A 9,239-nucleotide genomic window follows, 5' to 3' on the forward strand; every position below is an offset into this window, starting at 1 on the left:
CTAGGACTAAAGAGTCAGTTCTAGGTCAGCTGGAGCTAGAGTGAGACCCTACCTCAACATAAACAAACAAATAAATAAATGTAGCCCTGAGAAAAATGGACAGGGATTAAAAGAACACTTTGTTATAGCTATACAAATGGTTCATCAAGATGTAAAAAGAAGCCAGGCCTGGTGGCCCACACCTGTAATCACGCAATGACTCAGGAGGCTGAAACAGGAGGATTATACATTCAATGCCAGCTTGAATGACTCAGTGAGAGCTGTCAAAAAATTTAAAATAAAGTAAAGCTTGACTGGGAATGTAACTCAGTGGTAGAATACTTGCCTAGCATGTATGAGTCCCTTGGTTTAATTGCCAGAACACCAAAAAAAGATTGAATATTCAACTTAGCTAAAAGTAAATAAATGTGGGCTGCAGAGATGGCTTAGTGATTAAGACACTTGCCTGAAAAACCAAAGGACCCATGTTTGATTCCCCAGGACCCACATAAGCCAGATGTACAAGGTGGCACATGCATCTGGAGTTTGTTTGTAGTGGCTGGAGACACTGGCATGCTCGCTCACTCTCTCTCTCAAATAAAAATAAATAAATAAAAGTAAATAAATATGAATAAAAACATTAAAACCAAAACAATGTAAATAAAAAGCATTTAGTGCAAGTTTTAAAAAAATGATTAAAATGTGTAGGCACTTCTTCAAAACGTTCCTAAAAGTATTGTCCAAAGAATAATATAAATTCTTCAAAGGGTGATATAAATGGTCAAATCCTATAATGAAGTAATCATAGAGAATTATCTTATAGATATAGCTTTTTTGTAAATAGCAAAAGAATAGACCCATACTATATTGGTTGTTTTTTCTCATGAATGTGGTCAAATACGATAAAGCAAGTTAGGGAAGAAGAATTTATTTGTCTCACAGTTTGAGTTATAGCACATCATGGTGGGGAAGGCACGATGGCAGGAACGTGAGGCTGCTTGCTCAGATCTGGGTGGACCAAGAAGCAGAGGCAGGACAGAAATCTGAGCCAGGCTAGAAACCTAAAACTTGCCTATCAGCAATCTACTTCCTCCAGTGAGGCTCCGACTCTTGAAGGTTGCTCAACTTTCCAAAACCATGTTGCCAGCTAGGGACCAAATGTTCAAACACATGAGCAGTTTACATGCAACCATAAAATTAAATGTTCTTGAACTAGAAATCATTAAATAAATTGACATACATGTAGGTATTCAGGGATACAATACTATCACACTCTTCTTAAGAGTGAGATAAGGGTCAGAGAGATGGCTTAGTGGTTAAGCTCTTGCCTGTGAAGCCTAAGGACCCTGGTTTGAGGCTTGATTCCCCAGTACCCACATAAGCCAGATGCACAAGGTGGCATATGCATTTGGAGTACTTTTGCAGTGGCTGGAGGCCCCGGCATGCTCTCTCTCTCTTGAGATAAACCTAGATGCATTGATACAGAAATATTTAAGAAAAGTACCACTTCCGGTTATGATGGTGGCATAGGTACTACACCAAAGCAGCCTGGGGGGAGGGGGAAGATCAATAAAACTCAGCAAAATATACACTTTTACTAAAAAGTGAGGTGTATAGGAAATTGAAACAGCAGCGGAGAAGTAAGAGAGATCTAGAGCATCCAGAGCCCTCACAGGCCGGCAAAAGCGACTGCGGCAGCTCCGCCAACCTCGGCGGCAGCGGCAGCGCACCAGAAAGCCTCCAAGCTCGGCTCCAGCCGCAGGAAAAGCCAGGTGCGGGATTTTCCCCTCACACTGCACTCTCCGCAACTCGGGAAACGTGAGGGGAGAGCAGCAGCGAGCAGCGGAGGAGCAGACCGCGAGGTAGAAGAACACATGGACCAGCGAGAGAACCGGAGCAGTGCGGCTCCCTCCCCTCCCCAACTGCCTGAGCCCAGCTCCGGTGAACAGAGCAGCAGCCCGGGACCTGGCCACGCCAACCTGACCCAAGCAGGAGCAGAGTTCGGCAGCAACATCAGTGGCTCCAGCACCGGTAACAGCGGCCCCAGCAGCAGCAGACCCAGGAGCGGCAGAAGCTTCAGCTGCTGACAGACCCAGTGGGGGAGCTGATCTGCAGGGCCACAGTTGCCAGGCTTGGCTTGCCCCGCAGGTAAAGCCAGTGCCCAGCTCCAGAAATCACAGCAGCAGCCCGCCGACCCAGGCAGCAACTTGACTGAGACCAAACTCATCCAAGGTAACTGGGCTTGCACCAGGGAAGGGTTTCATTTGGTCACAAGCTGACTTGGATCCCTCAACAGACCAGAAATCTTAACCTCTATGTTGATAGAGGATCTGGTTGTTATAATAACTACTCTGGCATACATACTTGGGGCTGTTTTTGACTGAATGGGTACAGTGTTTAGTTAACTTTTAGAATCTACCTATATTTTATTCCACCCAGCCTACTTGAATACCCCCATAGCAGAGAAACTCAACCCCCAGGAGCACCTTTGTAGATACTCTCAGAGTCTTAAGAGCCACACCTAACACCTCAAGCTCCTACCGTGAAAATATATAACATCAAACCAATTGCTACAGCTAAGAATACCCAGCTAGCTAGAAAATCCAAGCATTAACTTAATCCAACATGCAAAAATATATACATTATAACACAAGAAACACTAAAAAGCAAGATGATATAAATCCACCTAAAAGTATTAATGCATCAGAAATGACCTCCAGTGAGAACGAGTTAGAGGAAATGCCTGAGAAAGATTTCAAAAGAATGATTGTAAATATGCTCAAAGAAGTCAGAGAACAAATCAAAGGAGTCAAAGAGGAACTTAAAGAGGAAATCAAAGGAATCAAAGAAGATGCAGGACACCAATTTCATGAAATAAAGAAGGCAATACAAGACATAAATAAGGAAATAGAAATAATAAAGAAAAACCAGTCAGAATTACTAGCAATGAAGAACACAGTTAATGAAATAAAAAACTCGGTAGAAAATCTCACCAGTAGAATGGATGAAGGAGAGGATAGAATATCTAAGCTAGAAGACCAGGTGGCAGATCTAATACAGGCCAACAAAGAGAAAGACAAACTTATAGAAAAGTATGAGTGGGAATTTCAAGATATTCGGGACACTATGAAAAGATCAAATATTAGAATTCAGGGCATAGTAGAAGGAGAAGAAGTCCACTCCAAAGGCATAGTAGGTGTCTTCAACAAAATCATAGAAGAAAATTTCCCCCAAATTGGGAAAGAGGTGCCAATACAGATACAGGAAGCCTTTAGAACCCCAGCCAGACAAAACATGGAAAGAAACTCTCCTCGCCATATTATAATCAAACTTCCAAACACACACACCAAAGAAAAAATATTGAAAGCAGTTAGAGAGAAAAATCAAGTTACCTACAAAAGTAAGCCCATCAGAATTACAGCAGATTATTCAACACAAACTTTTAAAGCCAGAAGGGCTTGGAGTGATATATTCCAAGTTCTGAAAGATAACAACTGTCAACCAAGGTTACATTATCCTGAAAAGTTATCCATTCAAATAGACGGAGAAATAAGGACATTCCATGACAAAAGCAGGTTAAAGGAGTATTTGAAGACAAAACCAGCTCTACAGAAAATACTTGATAGAATCCTCCATGCTGAAGAAAAGGAAAAGCACACATATAAGGAACCTAGAAAAAACAAGCAATACTCAAATACTTGTTAAAAGACCACAGGTAGAACCGGAACCACAAAAAAAAAAACAATGGCAAATATAAATACACACCTTTCAATAATATCTCTTAATATCAACGGCCTCAATGCCCCAACAAAAAGACATAGGTTTGCAGACTGGGTTAAAAAGCAGGATCCTACAATTTGTTGTATCCAAGAAACTCACCTTTCTACAAAGGATAGACATTATCTTAGGGTAAAAGGTTGGAAGATGGTGTTTCAAGCAAATGGGCCTAGAAAAAAAAGCAGGGGTTGCTATCCTAATATCTGGCAAGGTAGACTTCAGTCCAACGTCAGTCAAGAAAGATAAGGAAGGTCACTTTATATTGATTAAGGGCACACTCCAACAGAAGGACATTACAATCCTAAACATATATGCACCTAACATGGGGGCTCCCAAATTTATCAAACAAACACTATTAGAACTAAGGTCACAGATAACACCAAACACAGTGGTAGTGGGTGAATTTAACACCCCACTCTCACCAATTGACAGATCATCCCAGGAAAAAATAAACAGAGAGGCATCTGGACTAAATGACATCATAGAAGGAATGGACTTAACAGATATATACAGGACATTTCATCCAAAGGCTGCAGAATATACATTCTTTTCAGCAGCACATGGAACATTCTCTAAAATAGACCATATATTAGGACACAAAGCAAATCTTAACAAATTCAGGAAAATTGAAATAATTCCTTGCATTCTATCTGACCACAATGGAATTAAACTACAAATCAGTAGCAAGAAAGGCTATAGAGCATACACAAAATCATGGAAACTAAACAATACACTACTAAATGATGAATGGGTCAATGAAGAAATCAAAAAGGAAATCAAAAAATTTATAGAGTCAAATGACAATGAGAACACAACATACCAAAATCTCTGGGACACAATGAAGGCAGTTCTAAGAGGTAAATTTATAGCCTTAAGTGCCTATATTAAGAAATTAGAAAGGTCGCAAGTAAACGACCTAATGCTTTGCCTTAAAGCCTTGGAAAAAGAAGAACAAGGCAAACCAAAAGTCAGTAGACGGGAAGAAATAATAAAGATTAGGGCAGAAATTAATGAGATAGAAACAAAAAGAACAATCCAAAGAATTAATGAAGCAAAGAGTTGGTTCTTTGAAAGGATAAACAAGATTGATAAACCCTTAGCAAATCTGACCAAAAGAAAGAGAGAAGAGACACAAATTAATAAAATCAGAGATGAACAAGGTAACATCACAACAGATTCCAGAGAAATTCAAAAAATCATAGGGACATACTATAAAAGCATATACTCCACAAAGCATGAAAATCTGAAAGAAATGGATGATTTCCTTGATTTATATGACCTACCTAAATTAAATCAAAATGAGATTAATCACTTAAATAGACCTATAACAAACATGGAGATCCGAACAGTTATCAATAATCTCCCAACTAAAAAAAGCCCAGGCCCGGATGGATTCACTGCTGAATTTTACCAGACTTTTAAGGAAGAGCTAACACCATTGCTTCTTAAGCTTTTCCAGGAAATAGAAAAAGAAGGAATTCTACCAAACTCCTTCTATGAGGCCAGCATCACCCTGATACCAAAACCAGGCAAAGATAGAACAAAAAAAGAAAATTACAGACCAATCTCCCTCATGAACATAGATGCAAAAATTCTCAACAAAATATTGGCAAACAGAATACAAGAGTATATCAAAAAGATCATTCACCCTGACCAAGTAGGCTTTATCCCAGAGATGCAGGGATGGTTCAACATACGCAAATCTATAAATGTAATACATTACATAAACGGGTTGAAGGACAAAAATCACATGATCATCTCATTAGATGCAGAGAAAGCATTTGACAAAATCCAACATCCCTTCATGATAAAAGTCCTACAGAGGCTTGGAATAGAAGGAACATATCTCAATATAATAAAGGCTATTTATGACAAGCCTACAGCCAACATATTACTAAATGGGAAAAACTGGAAGCTTTTCCACTAAAATCAGGAACAAGACAAGGGTGTCCACTGTCCCCACTTTTATTTAATATAGTTTTGGAAGTCTTAGCCATAGCAATAAGGCAAGAGACACACATAAAAGGGATACAAATTGGAAAGGAAGAGCTCAAGTTATCATTATTTGCAGATGACATGATTCTATACATAAAGGACCCTAAAGACTCTACTAGCAAGCTGTTAGAGTTGATCAAAACCTACAGCAATGTAGCAGGATACAAAATAAATACCCAGAAATCTGTAGCCTTCATATATGCTAACAACAAACACACAGAGGATGAAATCAGAGAATCACTCCCATTCACAATTGCATCAAAAAAAAATAAAGTACCTTGGAATAAACCTAACCAAGGAAGTAAAGAATCTCTACAATGAGAACTTTAAAACTCTCAAGCGAGAAATTGCAGAAGACACTAGAAAGTGGAGAAACATCCCTTGTTCCTGGATTGGAAGAATCAATATTGTGAAAATGGCAATCTTACCTAAAGCAATCTACACATTTAATGCAATTCCTATCAAAATTCCAAAGGCTTTCTTCATGGAAATAGAAAAAACAACCCAAAAATTCATTTGGAATCACAAAAAACCTCGAATATCTAAAATAATACTGAGCAACCAAAAAGAGGCTGGTGGTATTACCATACCTGATTTTAACCTATACTACAGAGCCATAGTAACAAAAACAGCATGGTACTGGCACAAAAACAGACATGTAGATCAGTGGAACAGAATAGAGGACCCAGATGTAAGCCGAAGTAGCTATAGCCACCTGATATTCAATAAAAATGCCAAAAATACTCATTGGAGAAGAGACAGCCTCTTCAGCAAATGGTGTTGGGAAAACTGGACATATATCTGCAGAAGGATGAAAATAGATTCTTCTCTCTCGCCATGCACAAGAATTAAGTCCAAATGGATTAAAGACCTTAACATCAGACCGGAAACTCTGAAACTGCTAGAGGAAAAAGTAGGGGAAACCCTTCAACATATTGGTCTTGGCAAAAACTTTCTGAATACAACCCCAATTGCTCAGGCAATAAAACCACAGATTAACCACTGGGACCTAATGAAATTACAAAGATTTTGCACTGCAAAGGACACAGTGAAAAAAGCAAAGAGGCAACCTACGGAATGGGAAAAAATCTTCGCCAGCTATATATCTGATAGAGAATTAATATCTAGGATATACAAAGAACTCAAAAAGTTAAATAATAAGGAATCAAACAAGCCAATCAAAAAATGGGCTATGGAGCTAAATAGAGAGTTCTCAATGGAAGAAGTTTGAATGGCATATAAGCATCTAAAAAAATGTTCTACGTCACTAGTCATCAGGGAAATGCAGATTAAAACTACATTGAGATTCCATCTCACTCCTGTCAGGTTGGCCACCATCATGAAAACAAATGATCATAAATGTTGGCGGGGATGTGGAAAAAAGGAACCCTTCTGCACTGCTGGTGGGAATGCAATCTGGTCCAGCCATTGTGGAAAACAGTGTGGAGGTTCCTAAAACAGCTAGAGATTGATCTACCATATGACCCAGCTATAGCACTCCTAGGCATATATCCAAAGGACTCATCTCATTTCCTTAGAAGTACGTGCTCAACCATGTTTATTGCTGCTCAATTTATAATAGCTGGGAAATGGAACCAGCCTAGATGTCCCTCAACAGATGAGTGGATAATGAAGATGTGGCACATTTATACAATGGAGTTCTACTCAGCGGTAAAGAAAAATGAAGTAATGAAATTTGCAGAAAAATGGATGGACCTGGAAAGTATTATACTAAGTGAGGTAACCCAGGCCCAGAAAGCCAAGCGCCACATGTTCTCTCTCATATGTGGATCCTAGCTACAGATGATTGGGCTTCTGCATGAGAATGAAAATACTTAGTAGCAGAGGCCAGTAAGTTAAAAAGGAGACATAAAGGGAAGAGAAAGGAAGGGAGGAGGGTACTTAATAGGTTGATATTGTATATATGTAAGTACAATGATTGTGACGGGTAGGTAATATGATGGAGAATGGAATTTCAAAGTGGAAAGTGTGGGGGGTGGAGAGGGAAGGAATTACCATGGGATTTTTTTAATAATCATGGAAAATGCTAATAAAAACATTAAAAAAAAAAAGAAAGAAAAGTACATAAAGATGGCTGTGGGTACTCCCATTTTTGAAAAAGGGGAATTATATAAATAATGTCATATTTGGGTGGGTGAATATGTATATATATATATATATATATATATATATATGTGGTATACATGCATACTTGTATGTGGCGCATGTATGTGAGTATGTGCATATATGTGGAGGTCAGAGGAGAACCTTGGATATTATCCTCAGGAACACTGCCCGCCTCCTTTAAGAAAGGGTCTCTCATTAATCTGGAGCTCACCAATTAGGGTATATTGGCCAGCCAGTGAGCCCCAGAGGTCCTCTTCCCCAGTGCCAGGATTAGAGGCACATATCACCATGCCCAGCATTTTATGTGGGTCTGGGGATTGACTTTAGGTCCTCATTCCTGTGAGTCAAGCACTTAACAAACTGACCCATCTCCCCAGGTCCCTCTCCCACCCCTTTTTGGAGTTTTTGTTTTGTTTTGTTTTGTTTTTGAGGTAGGGTTTTACTCTAGCCTAGTCTGACCTGGAATTCACTATGTAGTCTCAGGGTGGCCTTGAACTCACAGTGATCCTCCTACCTCTGCTTCCCAAGTGCTAGGATTAAGGGCATGTACCACCATGCCCAGCTAGGCCCCCCTATTTTTATATGCTTGTGAATATCTGGAAAATCTAAGAAGGTATATAAGAATGTGTATCAGTTATATTTTCCCAAAAGAAGTGAGGTCAGCATGACAGGGAAACTTCCTTCAATTGTATATTTGTGTATACTTTAAAAAAATTAATCCTTTCTGAAAGCCTAAGATAGCCAGAGACGTCAGCTTTTTTTGTGTTGCATTGGCCCTTTACAACGATGAGATCCACTTGAAATCCCACGCTTTTGCAGGACGCTTAGCTGCATCTTCCTTATGTGTCCTACACCAAGCTTCCCATATTGTTGTACATGTTGGAGGTCTGTTTCCCCCAGTCTCCTAGATCTCTGAAGCTTGCATTTGTCTCAATTCATTGCATTGGGGTTAGAGCACTGATGTGGCCTCCAGCTTTAACTGCACTTCTCATGGCTCCCATTTTATAGATAAGAAACCTGGAGTTCAGGGAGAGTACAAAGGGATTTTTGTCTCAAGTCACCCAGCCAATCAGCAATTGAATTATGGCCAGAATCTAAGTTTCCTGCCTCCAGTCCTTTTTCCTGTCTTGGAATGGCTGAGAACATGAACCTTTAGGGGGAAAAAAAAATTGACCTTGACATTTAACCTCCTGCAAGATAGAGACTGAGTGTCCCTTTAAAGAATGACTTTTTCTTGCCCTTCCTCATTCCAGGGACAGACCTCCACAGAGAAAGTGTTGGAACGATTATGCTTTCTTTATTTGATCTCCACAGTTGCTAAATAGGGTTACAAAAGTCTGTGTTGTGAGCTAAAGCGGTTT

This window comes from Jaculus jaculus, chromosome 1 (assembly GCF_020740685.1).
Source record: "Jaculus jaculus isolate mJacJac1 chromosome 1, mJacJac1.mat.Y.cur, whole genome shotgun sequence".
In the NCBI taxonomy this organism is placed as follows: domain Eukaryota; kingdom Metazoa; phylum Chordata; class Mammalia; order Rodentia; family Dipodidae; genus Jaculus; species Jaculus jaculus.